Source organism: Octopus bimaculoides, chromosome 6 (genome assembly GCF_001194135.2).
Source record: "Octopus bimaculoides isolate UCB-OBI-ISO-001 chromosome 6, ASM119413v2, whole genome shotgun sequence".
Lineage (NCBI taxonomy): Eukaryota > Metazoa > Mollusca > Cephalopoda > Octopoda > Octopodidae > Octopus > Octopus bimaculoides.
In genome coordinates, this window is record NC_068986.1 from 67,209,640 (window position 1) to 67,233,515 (window position 23,876).

Consider the following 23,876-nt stretch of genomic DNA (forward strand, 5'->3'; position numbering starts at 1 on the left):
TATCAAAAGGATGTGTTATAACACTATTCCACATATACAAAAAAAACAGCCTTATCAACAATCCAACATACCTCCTTCATCAGCTGCCCCACGGATATCATTATGGTTTCGACGCCTGGGCAGTACCTTTCAATCCCGCAGTGGCAACATCACTGAAAGAAGTATTGTTTGGGAACAGACATACCAAAAAACACAAGTTTCAAACATTTACACTATGTACAACAGTATTCACTGTAAATATAGGCAGGACTAACTTTAAGATTAAACTACAAGAAATACATAAATCTATGTACATCTGTATCGGTATTAATAGTAAACCTACAATAACTAAATTATATACTAAATATTGTAAATTTTCCTTGGTCACATGGTATGCTTGTAAGTGAGAGATGTTTTATTTGGTGCCTATGCACATTTAAACAGTTGGTTAATTTTGCTTTTGTTTCTCCAGCATAGTTTTCATTGAATCGTGAGAATGTGATACAGTATATCAGGGTTTTGGTTTTGCAGTTCATATTTTCATTTACCTTTTATTCCTTCCCATCTTTGAACTTTTCTGGATGATTAGCGCACCCCCCACACCTACACCTACACCCCCCGCACACGCATATATCAAATATGAATTAGAAGCAGCTTGAAGGAAATAAACAATAGCTTTTTCTACTCGAGGCACAATTAGGTCACTCCAATCGACTATACCTCTCCATCAGATGTTTTACAATACTTTGCACCCTGAGGCACGCCCTTGTTTGTAATCCTTTGCTTATTTTCCCTAAAAGGATCGCTTTGTTTTAACTGTGTTCCAAACATAAACTCCAGGTAATTTTCCTAGAAAATCTAAATGACTTCTGCATTCTTATTCTTTACATACTCTAATCTTAAAACGTATATGTTTCTTTATATGTTCTAAGACTACAGAATTCAGGTTATGTTTAATTAAAGATTTTTGTATTACATTACCTCTATTAACGTAACAAGTCAAATTGCAATACAGACTTTCGAAAATATATATATGTTAAACGTTTAGGGTTAATATTTGAACGGAGTTAGTACAATTTTCTTACCCTATTTTCACTTTATGCTATACTAAATAATTTTAAAATGCACAGCGTATGTCTTTATGTTGATTTTAGATTACATATTCGTTGTTTATTTCCCACAATTTTGTATTTTCAAAATATCTTTTCTATTAATTTGTGCACCATATATTTGTAAATATATAGGCATAAACATTTCTTCATTAGTTGCATTTTATATTCTGTCTTGTTATAAATTGTTTTATGAGTTCTAGCAAGAAATCTTTGTTTTTGTGCCGTCGTCAGGAAATCTTCCGACTCAACTTTGACAGCCAGTTCTGCAATAATCATTATCGATTACTGCTTTTCTTTCTTTTTTTCCTTTTTTTTTTTACTGACATGTAAGGACTTTGTGTACTAACGTCTTAGCAGAACATTTTCAATTTATATCTTGATTCTTTTTCCTGAAATATCTTGAGTAGGTTTTCCATCGTCCATATAGCGGATTTGACTCGGATTCTGTTTCATATTTGCTTGTAGAAAGCAGATGTTCGTTTCTTATTTTGTAACAAATAACATTAGTTCCCATTTATTATTTACATGTTATAAGGCGGTGAGCTGGCAGATTCGTTAACACGCCGGACAAAATGCATTGTTTTCACGTTCTGAGTTCAAATTCTGCTGAGGTCAACTTTGCCTTTCTCCTTACGAGGTCAATAAAATAAGTAACAGTTGAGCTGTGGGGTTCGCTGTTATTGACTAGCTTCTTCCCACCAAAAGTCTCAGGCCTGTACCGATAAAAGATTATTTACAACTTTATATATATTGCTATAATTCTTAGTCAATGCAATTGCTTCACATAGATCCAATCCCACTCACTGTGTCTCCCTCCTGGGCTATAAATCTTTCTTTGAATGGTTTCTATAGCAAGCGAGTTTTATGAAAAATAGACTGCTAATCTGTAATTCAATCTTCATAAATTCACGGTTTGGGACCAGCTGGTATTCTCAAAGGTTACAATAATAGGGAGTGGAATAGAAGAGAGAGAGAGGGAGAGAGAGCGCGGAAGAACAGAGAGAGGAATAAGAGAGGAACAAGGGAAGGAGAGGAAGAAGAGACAGAGATTGAAAGAAGAGAGCGGAGGAAGAGAGAGAGAGAGTAGGAATAGAATTTTATTTTATCGATCTTGTAAGGACGAAAGGATAAGCTGATCTCAGCTGGATTTGAGCTCAGTACTTAATGAACCGGAACATGTACCAGATAGCACTCGTTTTTCGTTGTAAGGAGTCCATCATTTCGCTCTTTACTCCTTCAGCTTCCTGGTTGCTGAAGACCTCTAATACAATGTTTCTGTGTCAGCTAATGGGCGCCGTATTCTAGACACAGTAATTATTTCTCTGGTAAATTCACTTAACTCCCAATTCAGAATCATAACTAGAACTTATTATTGGAATGTGTAAGATAATTGATTTCTAACTCATTCGAAGCATTTAGCTCCCTCTTAGGTTTAATATAATTTGTACTTAATATTACTTCCGTAACTTTTCTGTTATTGATGTGTGTTTTCTATGCTTAACACATTAATTCCGTAGTATTTGCACGTCTGTATGTGCTTTAATTGTCTTATTTCTGCTCCTTATCTAATAACATATTAGATAATACAGTTCTATATTTAAGAGATGAGGAATTACGTACATTGTTTACATTATTTACATTTGACGGATATTTGTCCTCATCTTGTTTATTGTTAGCACAACGTTTCGGCTGATATACCCTCCTGCCTTTATCAGGTGTCTTGGGGGAAATTTCAAACCTGGGTTCTCATTCGGTAGGTATTTTCCGATGTTATTTTTATTATTAATATCATTATTATTATTATTATTATTAATCGAACTCGCAATTTTAGAGTTAGTAGCTCGCGCTCTTAACCACTACGCCATATGCCCGTGTGCAATTATGGAGTGAATTTTAGGGCTTAAAAATCTAATATTTTCCTATTATTTTCTTAATATTAAGGAAGAATAGGAAAATATCAGACTTATAAGCTCTAAAATTCACTCCATAATTGCAAACGAGCATATGGCGTAGTGGTTAAGAGCCCGGGCTACTAACCCCAAGATTCCGAGTTCGTTTCCAAACAGTGACCTTAATATTAATAATAAACATCGAGAAAACACGTTAACAACAAACAAGATGAGGACAAATATCTGTCAAATGTAAATAATGTAAATAATGACCATATTAGATGGTTATTAATTAATAAATATTACTGCTGGTACTACTAAGACTGACTCTTTGGATTCGATTGTGCTGCTTTTATGGAATGTAAATGCTGTTTCATACTTTCAATTTAACTATCATCCCTTATGATACAAATATGTTTCCCTCTTTCTTGGATATGAAAAATATCTTGGAAGTGATAAATATGAAACATCTCGAAAAAATGTACGACCGTCAGAGTAATGTAAAGAAAGTAAAGACAGTTTAATGAAAAGTTTGATAAATTACAGTTGAAATATTGCATTCAACTGCTGGTAAGATAAGAGATAATCTGTATATGTGAGATGAATAACGGTTTTAGTAAATTACTAATTAGAAGAGACTTTGTAGGATTCATGATGGTTTGAGTAACTGAAACCATAACAGTTAACCAACTCTATGCGTCACTATAACTTTGAAATATAAATCCGCATCTAAGAAATAATGTTGCTTTTAACGATATTTGTTTTTGTTTTTTTCGTATAGATGATGATAGCGATGATGATGATAATTATGACGATAATGATGATGGTGATGATGATGACGACGACGAGGACGACGATGCTGCTGCTGATGATGATCATGATGATTATCATGATCATCATCATCTTTCATGGTGATTATGATAAAAATTATCACCAACGAGGTGATAAAAAGGAATAGACAGGTAGAGAATGTGGCGTTGCAAATCATCAATGATGTCGGAAGTATTATTATTATCATTATTATTATTATTATTATTATTATTATTATTATTATTATTATTATTATTAGTAGTAGTAGTAGTAGTAGTAGTAGTAGTAGTAGTAGTAGTAATAATAGTAGTAGCAGCAGCACCAGTTGTTGTTGCTGCTGTAATAGTTGTAGTCGCACTGGTTGTAGTTGTAGTAATGAGAGAACACATACAAGATGGAGAAGATAAGAAGTGTAGGTAATATATATACACACGGAAAGGTGAGGAGCTTGGAGAACCGTTAGCACGCCGGGAAAATGCTTAGCGGCATGTCGTCCGTCTTTACGTTCTGACTTCAAATTCTGCAGAGGCTGCAGCGAGTACTGGGGTTGATGTAATAAATGTAGTCCCTTCCTTGAAATTCCTAGGCTTGTGTCAATATTTGAAACCAATATAAATAAACATGAATTTCGATATAGATTAAAAAGCATAAAACAAATAATGCTCTACCATTTTTTTATTCATCGCCTAGTTAGGAGGAAGAACAAGGATCATGGTTGTGTACCATTTCTAGGGCGTTCAAGACAAGTAATAAGCAAAAAGGGAGGAACGGATTTTTTAATCGGCGAACTGGGTCGGATGCTTCCAGCAGGGCAACCTCTGTTGAAAGGGACACAAACATAGGTTTTGATATGAAACTGTGATATTGATTACGTCTACAATTTATTTATCGAACCTAGAAGGATGGAAGGCGAATTTGATCTCGATGGAAGTTGAACTCAGAAAACAAGCAGTGAGAATAAATACCACGGATATTTCTTCTAGATCTCTTTTCCAAATTTGTCTCTGTCTGTCTGTTTGTCTCGTTCTGTCTACCTCTCTGTTTCTCTCTCTCTCTATCACTTTCTCTCTATCACTCTCTCTCCATACACTCACACATATATATCTTTATACATATAAAGGTGAATAAAGGTATATCCAGTCTCATAAATGACTAATCTTTGATTTATTGCATTATTGAAATTATCTTCCTTTTGAGCCGGGCAATCATCACCAGATGTGAGATGCTCCGAAAATTGTATGCCATTCAAAAATAACTCTTGATTTTTTGGAGAAAACAAAACAGCGGTGGTATGTGTCTCTCCTTAATAGATGTCCACAGCATAGGAGTCGTCCCGTATTAACCCAGCAAGTGAGATACCGAGACACTTTCAGAAAACGTAGAAAACATTGCAGTCCTAAGATAATTTACTTAAGTTAAACGAAAATTAACTAAGGGAAGTAATTCAGAAAAGCCTATGACATGGATACGGACAACAGTGACGAATAAAAATATATCAAATACAACGTAATACGATTAATTCCTGATATATTGAAATTATTTTCCCTTTGGAAGATATGTAAATAAATGCTCTATGATAATTGCAACAAATTTCACACGAAAAAGAGTGATAATTTCAAGAAACAAAAATTCTCTGAAATTGGTATGAAATTAAGGAAAAGACAGACTGATACCTATACACCAGAGAATAGATGTGATACCTGCTTCTGTCTAAGGAATTTTTTAGCCCAATACTTATACAGTATTAATTCTAGCTTTCTACTCCGAATTCCACCGTTAAAAACGATTCATTTTGTGTCTCTTGACGTTTCTAAGTTCTTATGAATTAAACAACATAAAATACTCGCTGGCAACAACAAAGCTTCTAAAATGGATGGGGAAATTCAAACGATTTCTTTTTGCACAATTTTGGAACATTTTTCCTGCTTACAGAAGATTTGGGTTCGAGTTTCACGGACAAACTTTGCCTGTTTCCAGCTAAGGTATTTCAAATCCAATATATACACGGACACGTTATTATCTATTGCTTTACCTACTCCAAGTTGCACCGTTAAAAACGATGTATGCATTCGTAGACACATTCATGGTTTGTCGCTGTAACGACAGCAGGAAAATTCTATGTAGCTACAGAATAAATCATCTGAATCCAAATCAATAAATACTCTGAACTGAATGCTGTTTCTGTCGTCCATAATCCCAAATATATACTTAAACACAGTCTCACTAAATGAATTATGGATATATTTTTTCGATGTATTTATGGGGGGAAAAAAGTTAATACCAAATATCACCGATCACCCGGACTATTTTATTTCAGTTTTAAAGAAACCTTTATCTTTTCATACATAGAAGAAAAAGTCAAACTTACAATACACTTATTTCTATATTTAGTTTTACCTGTGAAAATGTGGCGTGAGAGCAGATCGCTTCAGAAACATCTGTTTCTTAATAGAAAAACAGGAAAATGCTCAAATATATTCTTGGAAGAAACATAAATTCAAATTTTCTTTCTCTTTTATACCTCTTTCATAAAATAAACGTTTCCCCATGTTTGAGGTGGCATGTGCTTAATATTGAATTAATTAAAATTTCTTTATTAATATAGTTGTTACTTTATTTCTGCGTCAGATAAAAATATGTTTTCATTATTACATTTTGATTTATATGTTAAATAACATGTAAAATGATTAAAAAACATTTAATCATATAAAGTTTTGAAAGATTACTATTATTACATATGTAACAAATATACATGGGATTATACAAACACTCGAATATTACCATTATTTAATTAGACACATATGCTGTTTACAAGTATATATATACGCATGCTTGCAAATTTCTATATATATTTGATTTAGGCAACCGACTGAATCAGTTTCTTTCTGTGAGTTTGCGCGCGTGTGTGTATGCGTGTACGCTGTTATATAAAATTGCAGTTCGCATACATACACTCCCATACTCTTGATTAGGATGTTACTATTAACACACAGAAAATGTATAGTACATACACTTTCAATCAGATTTTCGTTTCGCATTCTTAATCTTTTAAAATGCAATTTATTTACTAAGTAGCTTATCTGCGTGCCGTGTACAGTGGCGAAAATGTTAACCGTAAAACGCAATAATCATGAGCATGTATTTCTATGAAGCTTTCTAATTCTGTTTCAGTCAGTTGGCAAAATCAAATATATAGAGAAATTTACAAACATAAATATTGAATGAAGAATGAAATTAAAATGGAATTATTAATAGAAGTAAAGAACCGAAAAATAAATACATAGAGATCGAACAATATTATTAACAATTTAGTCAATGAATACTTTGCAGAAACGTAGCAGTCAGGAGAGATTTTGATAAAATTTGTTTTTATTATTGATTATTATGACAGTTTCCGGAAGTATTAAGAACAGACGCTTCGTTCTACTTCCTGTCTTGAATTAAAATTGACAGCTCTGAATTTTATCTTACACACGAAATACATGTAAATTGTCTCTCTTTAGCACTCCAGGCTTGTCTAAAGTTTCATTTATTTTAAAAACACAAACAAGCATCATATATACATTTACAAAGTACTTTAAACTATTAAGTCATACATACGCACACAAACGGACATTGTGTGTAATGTAAAACGTGTCAGAGGTATATAGGGTAAATGGAATTCTGTTAGACTAAGTGACGATGTGCAAATGTTTTTCTTTTTTTTTTATGAATATTATACTCAGGTATGTCAGTTCAGTCGACTGTTCTGTTAATTATTCCTGTTGACAGATAATGTGATGAAAATAACATCACGGAAAAATTGAATCATACAATTATTAGGTTGCTGACGTTTTCAAAACACTTTCAGTTAGATGTTTTCAAAAAGAAAACAAATATGATACAAAATATTATGTCTTGCAGCCTGTGAAAAGTTTTTCATGGAAAATTAAATGTTAGTATAATGAAGTGATTGTAAATAATATGATTGAACAAATATATAAAGTGGCATATTTGCCGAGTACACATTTGTTTAAAGGAAGTACCTATTGAACAAACCAACCAACTAGTCTTCATTTGGTCGACCGACCTGCTAGAATTAACAGCTAATTCTCTCTCAAATCACACTTGACAGTCTTAAAAACGGAAAGGCCACCATGTGTTATGTAGTCCTAAATAAACAAAGTCTGCAATGAAATATGGCTTGACTATGGTTGGAATGTCTTTGATAGCAGATCTGTTCGAAAAGGATTGATAAGGACTAAACCACTGTGCTTACTGCGTCAATGATTATTGGAGTAACATTTTAAATCGGAGATTCTAATCTGAATATTTCGAAATGAGGACCGATTTATACCAGACGTAGATGACGGTGTGTAATGGTTCTTAAAAAAGACACTTATTGTATACAAACTGTTATACGGCAGTTTATTCGCTAGCTTTGCCATCACAACACGACGAAATGTGCATAACATCACGATGCCTTGACAGACAGTAAACTTGAAGACCGCATTATTTACTCAAAAGAGAAAGATCCCGCGCAATGTCATCTGTTTTCTCACTTAAATAGGAAAACCTTCAGAAATAGGACCTTTCTTAAGGCCCAATTAAAGGATAAATATTTTATGCAATGTCATAGATATAAGAAAATATTCAATAGATATAAATTAAGGGTCTCGTTCAGTTACGCACCTAGTTTCAAAATATTTAGTTAGTACCCTTAAATCACGGATAGATGCAGAAAGCTCATGTAGAGTTTACAATAAGTACCCAGTGAGTGGTCAATGCAAACCTAAGCTGTGGTGTATGAAGCAAAAGTAATGTTGATTTCAAATTTCACCACAAGGGCAGCAACTTCAGGGGAGGGAGTAAGTCGATTGCATCAACCCCAGTGTTCAAGTGGCACACATTTTATCGACCTCGAAAGGTTGAAATGCAAAGTCGACCCCGGTGGCACTTGAAGTCAGAGCGTAAAGACGGACGAAATGCCGCTATGCGTTTTACCCGACGCGCTAACTATTATGTTAGCTTGCCACGCTAAGCAGAAGTGATATTGACCAACACTACAGGAGCAAGACATAGAGAGAAATACGTCTTAAGGTCAGGTTGAATTTTTACCAATCCACCTTCAGAACCAAGGAAAAGTATGCTAAATATTTTCCCCTGCATTTAAGACGACGAAAATAATTTCAGTGCGTCTCGATTCAGAACAAATATCCCAAAACTGATCCTTTGTAAATCACTGGTTTTGGCAAATTTTGGCAGATTATTAAAACTGTTGCAGCTATACAAACACACGCACACGCACGCACACTCACACACACACACACACACACACACACACACACACACACACACACACACACACACACACACACACACACACTCGTTCATACTCACACAAGTGCACATACACATGCGCATAGTTACCATCAATCAAATTTCTCATACAGTGTATTAAATTATCTGAGATTATGCAAGAAAGTGCAACACTGTAGGGCCAAGTCTGAAACGGTGTAATTTTGAAGCAAATCTCTTAAGCAAAGAGCCTCCTTTATGCCCAAAAGGCTGTTCGGCTGCTGAAGGTTTTACTTTTTACTAGTGAAAGATTAACGAAAAAAAAAATGGCAGAAAGTAGCCACGATGGTAAAATAAAATGATTTCAAATCAGAACTGAAATCTTGTGATTGGTTAATAGTGCTCCTGTGATATAATTCCTTTCACGTGATACGATATCTATCTTTGTCGAGTTGTTTCAGTAGTCCTGTTTCTGAAATTAGAGTTTATAATGTCTAATATCACCTTACTTTGAAATATATACAAATAACAATAACTGTTACAACAATAGCATTTCCTTTTGAGTAGTCCTAAGATGAGGCAAGTGGTTGAATATCTTAAAACTTTTTTACTTAGTAGATTAAACGGTATCAAAATTCCATTCTCCAAATAGTGATCCTTTAAAGTATAGAGAATTTGAGGAATCACATCTAGTGCACAAACTACTCTGTAAACGTCAATAATAATTTTATAACTGCCGATTTATCGCTAAACTATTTTACCTGCCATTAAACAGAACATAAAGTAAGAATTCATTTAATAGAAAATTACCGATTGGAGTTCAGAAAGGAGAAAAAATGATAATAAATGATAAAGAACGGATAAATAAACAGACTGGAAATCTGCTATTAGATTTTATTGGAAATCGATGTTAATAACTGTAATAATGCTTGCAGTCATCCTTGTTTTGCGGATATTATTCTTTAATCGCTACAGTTTATCCTAAAACTAGTCATTGGTCTTCATCACTGGATAATTTAGCTTGTTACGAAAGATAAAACGAAATAAAAACATGTAGCTACCTGTGTAAACAACCGCTTTGTATTTATTCCATTATACAATAAAAATTACAGGTAAATACTCGCGAATGGGTTAAATGTAAAATATATGTAATTATTAAATGAATTCTCGTAAGTTCAAATTTTTTTTGAATTATGAAAAAAATATCTTTTTAAAATCTTTTGTAATTATCCCGTATTAGCCATAATTGAGCAGATGTACAGCATGAAGATTGAGGTCAAAAATTCGGCGTGAGGCAGAAATCCATTGTTCAATATATATCATAACTCTACCTGTTGAAGAACAATAATCAGCATTCTGACTTGGTAATATCCTTACTCCATTGGAAGTGAGAAGATCATTGGGTTTTACATTAATTCAGCTTATGAATGGTGAGATAAAGTATGCATTTGTCTCTCTGGGTAAGGTTACATTCAAAACACTTGCAGCATGTATAGGTGTCTTTATTTTTTCTTTGTTAAACTTTGCAAAAACGAAAGCCTGTGATCCCTATGATTGGCAAATAATATATTTCGTACAAATAGTTATAGCTTTCTCATTTTAAGCATAAGTTGCAAATGTAGTTTGTAGCGTAAGATTAGATCGGATTCACATCGAACGATATTTGGAGACGATAACGTGTGAAAACGTATGAGTAGAATATGAAGTTAATGCATGCCAGTCTGTTAAGGACTTCAACTGTGCAGATAACACAAGATATTGTAATAATACAAAATATGAGCAATAACATATATAACGCAAATAGAAATAATTGAGTTCGATAAATCTAGTGATAATATGTGCTGATACAATACAATTAATAGTGTAAGAAGTAAAGGTAAGTTTTGATGTTTAGATATTAGATATAGTCTTTTAGGAAAGAACTCGCATTTTCTACTTACTTAATAGATGTCTTCTGCCGGAACAGATCTTCACTAGATTTATCGAACTCCAGTAATATTATTTGCTCTATATGCTTTATGGTTCATATTATATCAGCAATAAAGGCATTATGCAAATTGTATTGAGCTGGTTATAGTTATAGGTAATGTGAACAGTCATATTGGATTAGATATTTATTATTTCGAGCGTATCTTTTGGTAACGTTAACTTGATTGATGACCTATTTTGTTCCAAAATATCCGTACGTTTTCCTTATTTAATGCATCTTTTGGTTTAGTGTCTATCGAAATGTTTTCCTCAGTTGAGCGATTGCATTAGCTGGACAATAGCTACAGTGTTTAATTTTAGCATTCTTGGATTCGTTGTCATGAATAAAACAAACACCAATATTACAAGAGATTTCCAATGACTTAACTATATCTATATCCTTCATAGAAAGTGACGTAGACTGTAAGAAAAAGACCTTATCAGTTATTACGCATTTCTCACGACCTGCAAAAACACTCTTCTTAAATATTGAGCTAACACAATTATGTTATTTGATCCTTTAAAGAATTTTTTCACGCGCGTTTTAATTTCAACGAAATCAATATTACATCGTAAGATATCATTTAATATTTTAATTAAAATTTTGACGTCATCATTACTAGAAATTACAGGATAATTACATGTTGTGAAATTTGTGGAGATTTCAAGCTAATTTGGATGGTATTATCTTTCATTTAATACACTTCTTTCATAACAATTTTACACTCATTGGAATCCTATTTTTTGTTTTTCGATTTTGCTTGCAAAATTTAAACGAACAAAATCTGTTTTTTTTTTGTTTTGTCTTGTATTTTTCTTTTTCATTAAGAGAATGGAATAATAATTATGTTATTTCTTTTACACTTAAGTTTGTTAATTACTAAATAAATTTAAATGCTATTTGCTTATTTATTCAATTAACATAGCGAGTTTGGCAAGTACTGATATCGAAAAGATAAGCTTCCTCTTGGGTCTGCGATATGGTTTCAATTGTTCGTTTATCCCATTATATTTCACTTACTGTTTTATTGTTAGCCTTAATATAAAGTGTTGCGCTTAATCAAAAGGAAAAGGGAAATACATTAAAGTAGCGCCATCTATTCGCATTTAAGAATTGTTAAACAATTGCAAATAAAGAAGAAAACAATCACTATACTTCAGAATAAAACAGATAATAATTCTATTCGATATAGTTGTCCAATAACTACTATAGTCGTTATGGTGAATACAAATTATGGCTATCATCAAACATTTAAAAAAAAAATTTAACTAAGATTTATTCAGCTACACTCAACATATACTGACATTTCTAATTTAACACCATTTGCAATATTTCAGATAACTCCCTGTGGATCATGTAACGTCAAAACAGTCGTTTGTTCGGCGTATTTGTTCAATAACACTATTTGACAAATCAGAGCGTGGCTTCTTGCTATGTTGAGATTCTTCTGTAAGCTTTTGCCGCAGTATTGTGTGAACACGGTAGTTGTGAGTAAAATTACACCTAGTTAAAAACAAAGCATTAGAAACAAGTTTGGCAGTATTGGAAAGAACGAATATCAAACAACAAATAATTGATATCGTGACACATTTAAAGAATTTAAAAGAAAGAAAATATATGTGGAATTAAGAATTATAGATAATAGAATCAACAAAGAAATGGTGCAGCGTTTACGTCTCTCAACACCTAAAGCATTCTTTTTGAGCCTTAGAATTATTGCATATATATTCAAATGTTTCTTTAAAATTGAACCGTTTTCTTTCTTATCTTTTCATATATTTTTCGTCATTCTTTCAAACACTTGGAATTTCTATATGCAAGTGGAGCAGAATTGGTAACTGGGTCAAAATCAATAGTTTCTGATTTCTTGTTATTTTCTCTCATTTTGTACCATTGCAACATCTTTGGGAATAGAATTTGTTCAGTAAAGGTTACGTAGTTGGGAGTAAAAATTGGTCAGTATAGTTTACATTGCTGTTGAAGTTGAAAGTTTGAAACATAGGAGGCAGGTACTATTTTCAAGAAATTTTTCCTTAAATTTGTCCCGATTTGTAATTGAGGTAGCTAATATAATATCTGGATAATTTCTCGTGAGGAAGCTATAGTGAAGAAGCTATAGTGAAGAAGCTATAAAAAATAATTTATGTTGAGACTTTAGATTTAGTTGAGCTTCATCAATTTAATATTATGTGCGATTTTTCCGTAATTCCCTTTTGTTTTACCAAGATATCTAAAATTTTGCTCCATCTCTGATATCTAAGGACGGATGTTGATGTGTATGACTCTTTTTTTCAAATTTAATTCTGGATAACTACAAAGTCATATTTACATTATCTTGTGTTACCCATTTTGCCCCGCCTAAATTTGTGTTTTATATTCTCAAGGAGAACAGAAAATTTTCTGAAGTAGTGTTCTGAATATGTTATAGGTTTTACTATGTTTAGAGAAGGTCTTTTCTTTGCTGATATAGTTTTGGCAAGATAGTGAACATTTGTAAAAGTCAAAGTAAAAAATGCAGTAACATTATTAGAAACTGGAAAAGCAGACTTTCGGAAATAGCTGTTTGAATTACCCGTTTTTGTCGGGGTTTCCCCTGCATTTTATTATTTTCCCCATGCATTACAAAACAAGGAAGGGAAGCTGTTTTAAAAGAAGAATTTTCAAAATCTGTCTTTTAAATGTTGGTATCACTACCCCATTCTCTTCCCTCCTCTCTCATACACACACACGCACACACATAAACTCACACACATAAACTCTCATATACACCCACTCATATACACACACACCCACTCACACTCATCATGGCTTTGGAACAGCAACAACCACAAACATGATTTTTTCGTTTCTGTAATTTTCTGTCATTTTATCTTATTCTACATTCCGAAACATGTAACTCACATTAAAAGACGAAAAATCTTACCCCACTCTACCCTCCTCCATTGTACTGTTCACAATGAAGGAAAAGTCAAGCACCGCAAGTAGGTGTGTGAAAAACGAAACTTGGAATTTTGAAAAAGTGTATCTATAAAGCGACTTTTTCAGTCATTTATTTAAACTTTCTCTGCTAACTCACCAAATTCAATTATTTGAAATAGATGGGTTTTGAGATTTAAACTTGGTAATTTTCAAAAATTCTAATTCTTGTGTATAAGGGGGCCACCAAATCTGGAGTGCACCGAGCCTCCCATGGTTTAAATTCAATCCTGTATACATACATACATACATACATTCATACATACATACATATAGTGTAGCCGACATCCAATGAATTCCGAAATAGTGATGTAGGTCAGGATTATCATGGCGTGATAAATTTTAAATCCTGAGTAGAGCCGATGAAAAGTGCAGAGAACAGATGTCAAGCATGATGTACTTCACAGGCATATGAAAAAATAAAGAAGAATTTAAGGGATCGAACTTGTCGAATAATTGATTTGCTAAAAGGATTAACGTTGCTTTGAACGAAATGGCATGAATAGATTGATGAAAAAATCTAATTAGCTAATTAAATTTATTGTTGATAGGTCTTTGGCATGTACTTCACTCACTGATAAAATGAGTTATAGGGCTCGACAAACATAACGTGAGAAAAATTCCAATTTCCTTCATCTCATTTTGTTCCCTGTTTCTTTAAAAAACACATCCAACAATACATTATGCTCTAGATGTAGTAAGTACGTTGATCTAATACTGTTCCAATTTTTTATTGGTTAAATATATTATAGAGTAAAGGATCATCTATCCGTTGCCTGTACGTATTTTTCAAATAAATAGAAAACTACTCGATATCTAGCTGTATAGTTCGTAAATAATTTTTGACAGGAAATCTATTTAAAAATTCATTATAATAATGACCGTCTTAGAATTGCAGAAAATATTTAATCTGATAGCTTTTACTATGAAGTCAATTACCGTTCCTTCTAAAACTGAGAGAAGTTGCATGACTTTGAATAATCATCATACAGCTCTTGAGGTGAAAAAAAAAAACAAACAAATTTTCTGGATATAAAAACTAGACTTACAAATGTCGAACCTAATAGGGAACACCCTAAGAGTTCAAAGATATGTGTTTGGACACTGGACGTTCTGATGTTTTAGAGACGGGTATAACTTCGTTAATTTAGACACCTTATCGACACAACGAACATCTTAGTAATAATTGCAAGACAAATTACATTGAGAATCTGACAGAATAAAACAGACTAAATTCAGTGAAATATTTACTTTATAAATCTAACAAAAAATATCTTGGTAATTGCGTTTAATTGCTTTTAAGATTAATAGAAATCTCTTATATGCTACATTCTTACTCGGTAAGTTGTTCAAAGAGAAATTAGGAATAGAATTTTAGTTGTTGAATTGTAATCTTGCATTAGTTCTGACAGAAAAGAAATAATAGACATTACAGCGTAATCAGACAGTAAGCAAACAATAAATAAATATATAAATAAACAAATGCGAGTTTTATCAATGAAGTGATCAAAGATCTCTTGACGAAGTGTTTAGAAGAATGTGTAAGTGGAATGAATGGGTGTGGAAAATTGTATGTACATATATCTGTGTATAAAATACCATATATTGTGATATTCAAATGTGTGTGTATATACATATATATATATATATATGGATGTAGCTGTATATATATTTATATATATATATACAGGCGCACACACACATGCATTAGCAGCTCGTGAAGGATAAAGGCATGTCATGACATATATATTAAAGACTTGGTAACACAATTCAGTAGCTCTCGCACTCTCATTCCCTCAATTCACATACGCGCGCCCACACGCACGCATACGCACGCGCGCACACACACACACACACGAACACATGCATACATACATACATACATACATACATACATTTAAGTAATAATATAAATAATATATATATGCATATATGGATTCAGGATATTGCCAAGAGTAAACAACATGAAGTACGAAAACGAGTTAAATAAGCAAACAACGAGAAGAAACAATGGAAAGCAGGACAAGTAACACAAAGAACGACCCGTCATTAGTTGTCGGCTGTCTGTCTACTCTTCGTTCCGAGCATTCAACGACAATATGAGTTTTCGAAAATAGTTGCTCCCTTAAGTACAAAAATAAAATTTGGTAACAAAAAGGGCCGTGGAGACATAAGAAAACCAAACGAAAGCAAACATGGAGGGTCGTTGGACCACATACATAATACATACGTAGATACATACACATACATAAAAGCATAATTAAAGCATACGTACATACATACATACATACATACATACATACATACATACATACATACATACATACATACATATATATAGGAGTGGGTGTGTGGCAAGTAGCTAGCTTAGCAACCACATGATTCCGGGTTTCAGTCCCACTGCGTGGCACCTTGGGCAAGTGTCTTCTACTATAGCCTCGAGTCGACCAAAGCCTCGTTAGTGGATTTTTCTTCTTTCAGTTTCCGTCTGCCAAATCCAATCACGAAGCTTTGGTTGACGGAAGCTGAAAGAAGCCCCTATTATATATATATGCATATGTTTTTTGTCTGGGTTTGTCCCTCACCCCATCGTTTGACAAGAGATGTTGGTGTGTTTACGTCCCCTTAACTTAGCGGTTCGGTCAAAGAGTCCGCTAAAATAAGTACTAGGCTTCCAAAGTATAAATCCTGGGGTCGATGTTTGTTTTTGACTAAAGCCGGTGCTGCAACATGGCCGCAGTTAAATGACTGAAACAAGTAAAAGAATAAATGAATAAAAGAATATATGTGTGTGCGTATGTGTGCGTGTGTGTGTACTTATATGCCATAATATGACTTAGGCCTTTAACTTCTTGAGGGACATGGCTTGGGCATTTTAAAACTTGGCGGAGCTCACCCAGCTCCAGAAATAATGCCCATAGTCTGCTCTTTCTACAATGGTAGAAAGAGAAGAACCAACTCCAGTAAGGTTTGGTATTTTATCACTACAGAACACGGATAAACGGCAAAGTTAATTTCGACCTGATTAGAACTGAGAGTGTGGAATGCTTCAACGATTATCGCAAAAAAGATTATATATATATAAATTCAAATTACGACAAACGTAAATAAACAAACGAAGTTTGCTTTCAGAAGCGTTGAAATGTCTTTTTAGAAAGTTAAAGAAGTGATTTTAAATTCTTAATCGCAGAATAATAATAATATAGCCTGAACAGGATAAACTACCCCTATTTTGCAGAGAAAAGTATAGGTGGCTATGATTATATACATAATTACAATCAGGGGTCAGCTAATTGCTTCACCACGGACTGAATTAGAAAATTGTCGCTATTGTCATTTCTACTACCATAAAGATCTCCGAGACGATAACACACTTTTTTACGTAGGTAAAAAGAAAAAAAATATTGAATCCACACGACTCACATCAGCTGCATACACGTTTCGAGATTAAAGTAAAGCTATATTTACTTATTTCTCATCTTCAGTGCAGCATTTAGGAATATAAATTTCAGAGTGTTAGGATTAAATATGTACGCGATCAGGCGCCATCGCATAACCGATATTCAACCACACTCCCAAAAATATACAGCAGAATGTGAACACATATTTATCTTTAATAACCACGTGAGTGTTACAAGCAATACCGCAGAAACTGCTGCCCCCTGATTGTAATTATGTATATAATCATAGCCACCTATGGGCGTAAATTATAATTTCAATAATAATAAAAAGGTAAAATTAATTAATTAATTAATCAATTAATTAATTAATTAATAATTAATAATTTTACGAAGTACGTTAAAATAACCTTTTTATGTAAATTATGCAAATATTTTATAATTATATACATAGTTATAATCAGGGGTCAGCTAATTGCTTCGCTATATTTGTATAATTTACCTAAGAAGGTTATTTTAACGTACTGACTACTTGGTAAAATTATTAATTATTAATTAATTGATTAATCAATTAATAAATTGATTAATTAATTAATTTTATTCTTTAATTATATATATATACGTGTGTGTATATATATATATATATATGTGTGTGTGTGTGTGTGTGTATGTGAGCGTGTGTATGTGAGCGTGTGTATGTGTGTGTCTGGGTTTGTGTGTGCGTATGTGTGTATGTGTGTATGTGTTTGTGAGTGCGTGTATGTGTGCGTTTGCGCACGTGCGCGTGTATATGAGAGACTTGGAAACAGCTTGCTTCAGAAAGTGCAGTCTATCTAAAACTCCGCAGACAAGATGCCAAAAAAGTTTCAGGACCTTCCTTCCAGGTCTTCCTTTCGAAGGCTTTACAGCACATCGCCCGTTCCCCGTCACTGATGTGAGTTCCCCCCAACTATTTAGACTGAAATCAATTTCTGCGTCATCAATTCTCCAACCAAGTTTCATCATTCCTTTTCAGCCATATCCAATAACTGGTCCGCTCATTTATCGCCTGAATCTCCTTCAAAATAGTGTTGGACACTAATTGATAGCAGCTACTGTCTCAGTCTTGTCCCAATAAACCTGGTACACCCATCTTCTCAGGGAAACTGTACTGTAGTCCAAACAGAATCTATGCAGTCTTCCAGTAGCGTCCAAGTTATCTTCCTGTCGAAAGGTTAATTCAACACGGTGTATTATCTTAGATTCCTCACACCATACTATCATCTCCGGCTTCTTTATTCTTGGTATTGGAAATAATCATCCACACCTTACAAGACCTGTTGCTACCCATCACACTCCGTCCAAGTTGTCGTCATTAACTTTTGTTCTGTTTTGAGTAGCCATCTTGACCTCGACGGACAAATGCGATAAACCGTTTACTGACATCCTTGTACAATTTCTTGTCACCATTGATTGCTTCCATCTACGTCTTGGAAGCACTATAGAGTATTTTGAGAACCTTATTGTGACTCCATTCATACTTTCCCAATGCTATTGAGCAGTTAGATAGAATGTTTTAGTGTGCCAACTTTTCTTCATCTACATTTGCCGTCATTCGCTATTTTCCATTTCAACAGATTTCACGTGGATAGTAGTACATCATAAGTAGCTTAAGGAAGGAAACTAACCGTGATGTGCTCCACCTCTACATCTCATCCCAACCCACTTTCCTTTCAATAACTTTTTCTTCTTACTTGGTTATCTGACCTTGCTGAAGGCATTGAATCAAATGCAGTTTCCTTTTCTCTGTCTCTCTCGCTTTAATGGTTTAAAGGGATTGCAACCAATCCCCTTCCGGTCACTTTAATTTACTCCCACAATATCTCGATCGTCCAGTGATGTTATTAGTTTCTTTATTTTCCCGCCATTTTTGTGCAGCCTTGACATCGGGCGGATTTTCCAGTATTTCTACGTCTTTGGTCACCCTCTGCATCATAGCCACTCGCACTTTTCCAGTTTTGTAGATCTCAACAATTGATGTTATAGGTAGTTGAAGAAACTGTCCATTCCAATGTGGTGCAGAACTGTTCAAAATAGACCAAGCCAGTCCCTGGTGGAAATATTATACTTCTACGCAATGGTCTCCATTTTCGACAGTTTTACTTTACATATGTGCTGGGGCGAAGCAATACGGGGATATAGACCAAACTGCAAGCACGACATGTTCTATATGCGCGGCAGTTTTGACCTGTCTATGGCTTTCAACCCATCTTTCGTTTGTAGCAACGACTGAATCCCGCTATACTTATCCGTCAACGAGTTAGCATACCATCGTCGAAATCTTTTTATAGGTTTGTTTTTAACCATTGGCATGGTTTCTTCTGTTAATTTCACTTGCTTTTGCTGGCTTTTCACAAATGTCAAACGGCTTGACTTATTTGCCTTAAATCGCATTCTTGAGCAAGTGATTAGCTTATCCAGTCTATCCAAACAGTTTGCATAGAATTTTAGTCTCTAATCAGTATTATGTCGTCCATGAATGCCTTCTTGAGTGATCTCAGCCGTTCTCCTGAGCAGTCTGCTGATCTAGATAGCGTCTCCATAATAAGCACAAACCAGATGACCGATATACTGCAACCTTCAGTAATTACAATTTCTAGATGTTTCCCGTCCGTTGTAAAATGTTCAGTCATGAATCAGTATGTAAAAAAGTCCTTTGTTTCCATAAACAACACATAACCATACGTGTTAGTGAAATCTATCCACACAACGTTCAAGGGAAGATGGGGCCTGGTTAATAGCTGCAGAATAACATGGCATCAATTTACCACCTACAGTTATGAGTGATTTGAAGATTTACGGAATTAGTAGAGGTCACCTTCATTCAGGCTGTGCGAATTTCTTCATACGATATCTAGATGGAACTGGGTCTAGTTAAATGCGCTGTTATTGAAATGAGGATAGGGCAAAAATAGACAACAATTCAGTACAACTTTCAGATGATGAGCGCTTAAGAGCAGTGAATGGAGAAGATTACAAGTACCTTGTTGTTTTACAATTAAGCCAGATGATAAGTACCAATATCAAAGAGGATATTTCTGCTGAATAGACCAGAAGAGTGGAAAAGCTATGTTGATCCAAGCGGAATGGAAGCAAACTGATTAATTTAATTTAAAACGTTAATATATCTCTGTGCGACGTGAAAATATTTTCAGACAATGTATAGGAAACTACACTGTTCAACCAATATTGTAGGTTGAAATATTAAGCTTGCTGAATCAAGCAAGGTTGAGATGTGAAACTTATGACTATCATAAATTTTCTGGTTACTTTTCTCAGTATGGCACCATTAAATATATATCTATACATGTACTACACATACAACTTTAATTCAAATATAGGTGCTCTACAGGCACCATATTCTTATCTCCGGACGAGCCGATTCCAAGGACGCGGGCCTTTGCGAAGAAGAGAGCTATAAAATACAAATTAGCACAGATAGTAAGGATGGAGAAAAATATCAACCTGCTAGAAATAAGGGCTAAAGTCTTCTGTTGATGCCATCAATTTTAAATTTTATCCACAGATGATATTAACAGTAGTGACATCTTATTTCAAACCTTAAAGTTTGTATGTTTCATATATTATATATATATATATATATATATGTGTGTGTGTGTGTGTGTGTGTGTGTGTGTGTGTGTGTGTGCGCGCGCGCGTGTATGTATATATGTATGTATGTATGTATGTATGTATGTATTTGTATGTCTGCGTTTGTCTCCTACCATCACTTGACAATCGATGTTAGTGTGATTATATCCCCATAACCTAGCAGTTCAGCAAAATAAGGTCGATTTGTCGATTTGTTCGACTAAAGGCAGTGCACTACAGTAGTTGTATGAGTATATGTAGATATACATATACACATACATGCGTACAGTTATGCATACATACATATATGCAAATATACATACATACATACATACATACATACATACATGCATGCATATATGGCAAAGCATTTCACATAGTAGTGATGTGAGATTTAAAGGTTGAATGTGAGATGAGAAAGAAAAGGAGTAAGTCGCAGGGTGAGGGAAGGTGTAAGTGGTTTAGCGAGGGAGGAGTGAAAGGCAATAAAAGAATAACAAAAAAATGCAAGGCGAAGGGAACGAGGGTGAGCCAGTAATGAGTGAATAGAGGTATAAGAGGTAAGCCAGAGAGAGGAAGGGAGAGGTATATTACGGTCAGCATGTTGAAATGATGTGCAACTGGTGGTTGTGTGTCTCTAAGCAGATTTAAATCAATTAGTGATGGCTATTGGCTATAAGGAAAAACAGCAAAAGTCGAGAAATAAAATAAAAGTACCTCTGTGTGTGTATATGTGAGTGTATGTGTGTGTGCATGTATGTGCATGCATATAGAGAGAAACGGGGAGAGAGAAAATAAAATGACAGAGAGTAGAGTAACATATTCATCCATTTATTCAAATCTGATTCTGTTTGATTCACAACTATACCTTTCATGATTGTTTTCCTCAGTCTTCCGACAACCGAAAACGGGAAACGCAGATTCAGCTTCCAATAAATATATCATAATACATTATATTTCACTCTGCACTCGTATCAAGTGCTGCATTATTTTTGTTCGCGCGGCTAAATGTTGTACTTTATGCATGCATTCTTGTGTACCTGTGTGAGTGTTTATATTTGCGTCTCTGTGTTTATACACGTACCGTAAACATAGACGCACATGAACTTATGATGTTGAATCTTCACTCACGTTGAGCGAGGCACTTTATTGCTCCGAATGCACATAATGACATAACAACAATAATTACTGAATTATAATAATAGGCATCAAATATAGCATGGAAAGAAAACGGAATATTTATCACGTTATCATGCAAGTAGTATAGATTATTCGGTGGTTATTCACCACCAGCCCCTGTTGACTTGACGGTAGTAAATAAATTAACCACACAATATTTACATTGGACATTTTGTCATTATGAACGGATAGTTTATAAATGGACCAAGAATACACGAAGATCCAAAGCAACCACTGAAATTAAATATTAGAACATTAGTAAACATTGGTTTCAAATTTTGGCATAAGGCCAGCAAGTCCGGGGGAGGGGTAAGTCAGTATATGGTCTCCAGTCCTCAAATGGTATTTATTTTATCGACCCCACACGGATGAAACGAAAATTCGGCCTCGGCGGCATTTGAGCTCAACGTTAAGACTTACAAAATGCCGCTAAAAATTTTGCCCAACTACTAACTATTCCGTCGGCCTGCAGCCTTAAACATTAGTAACTATTACTTTGAAAGTCATCTAGTTGTGAATATAAGTCGAGATGTTTAAATACCAGAAGCTATCCAGTACATTGACGCACACGACCTTAGACAGAACTATTTTAGTTTAACCAAGATATTTTATACTTGAGATTGCAGGTATTCTTTAGTATACTTCACATATACATGAATTAAAGAAACAGGGAAAATAGATCTCAAATATATCATATAAAAATATATAGAAGAATTACGCCAAGTTATCATTGTGTATACATGCTCGTGCATTTCCGTTCTTATATGTGTGTGTGTAATTATAACGAATCGAATTTTCACGCAAAAATACAAAAGCAACAAAAGCAATAGCAAAAGAAGTATAACATATTTTGCTGCCAAGAAATATATTTCAAAAGTGATATACTATTGATCCTTTTGTTGTCCCCACAAACAGTTTGGCATAGTGTCAATCCTTTGTGAAAGTGTTATCTTGAAATCTCAACAAACGATCGATTATTGTTCAATAATCAATATCATTTTATTTTTTCGTTTTGTTAACGCCCTAAAAATCATTCATTTATTCCCTTAAAATACATGCTTTTATAAAACTGGGTGTAACAGTTCCAGCTTTGTGGATCTCATTATCTTTAAGCCTTTTTATGAATATTCCCACTGCCGTAACATCTGTGCCAGATGGTCGGCCGCCTATAATCTTTAATACACCCATAAACCCTGAAACACATTAACATATGTCAACACTTACTCATTGACAGTTTTAAGTTTCACTGCATTAGTTAAGGCATAGAAGTAGGTGCTTTTAACATTAGGAGCGAGTTGGGTCCGATCAATTCTGATAAGTTTCAAACATGGCCGTACAGTTTAGAAGTTCGATCTTCAACGACGGGGTTCTGAGTTCGACACCACTGCGAACCATCCTTGGTGTGTATCAACCCTAACAAGAAGAATGAAATTCATAAGAGAGAAAATCATAAGAGCTACACTTTGTCATCTGCTTGAAACAAAAAAAAAAACGTGTTTAAAATTTGCAAAGAGATGCAGCTGTTGCTAGGGAGTAAGAAGCTCGCGTACTCACCACATGGTTCCGGGTTTAGTCTCAATGCGTGGCAGCTATAGCCTTGTGAGTGGATTTGGTAGACGGAAACTGAAAGAAGCCCGTCTTATATTCGTATATATAT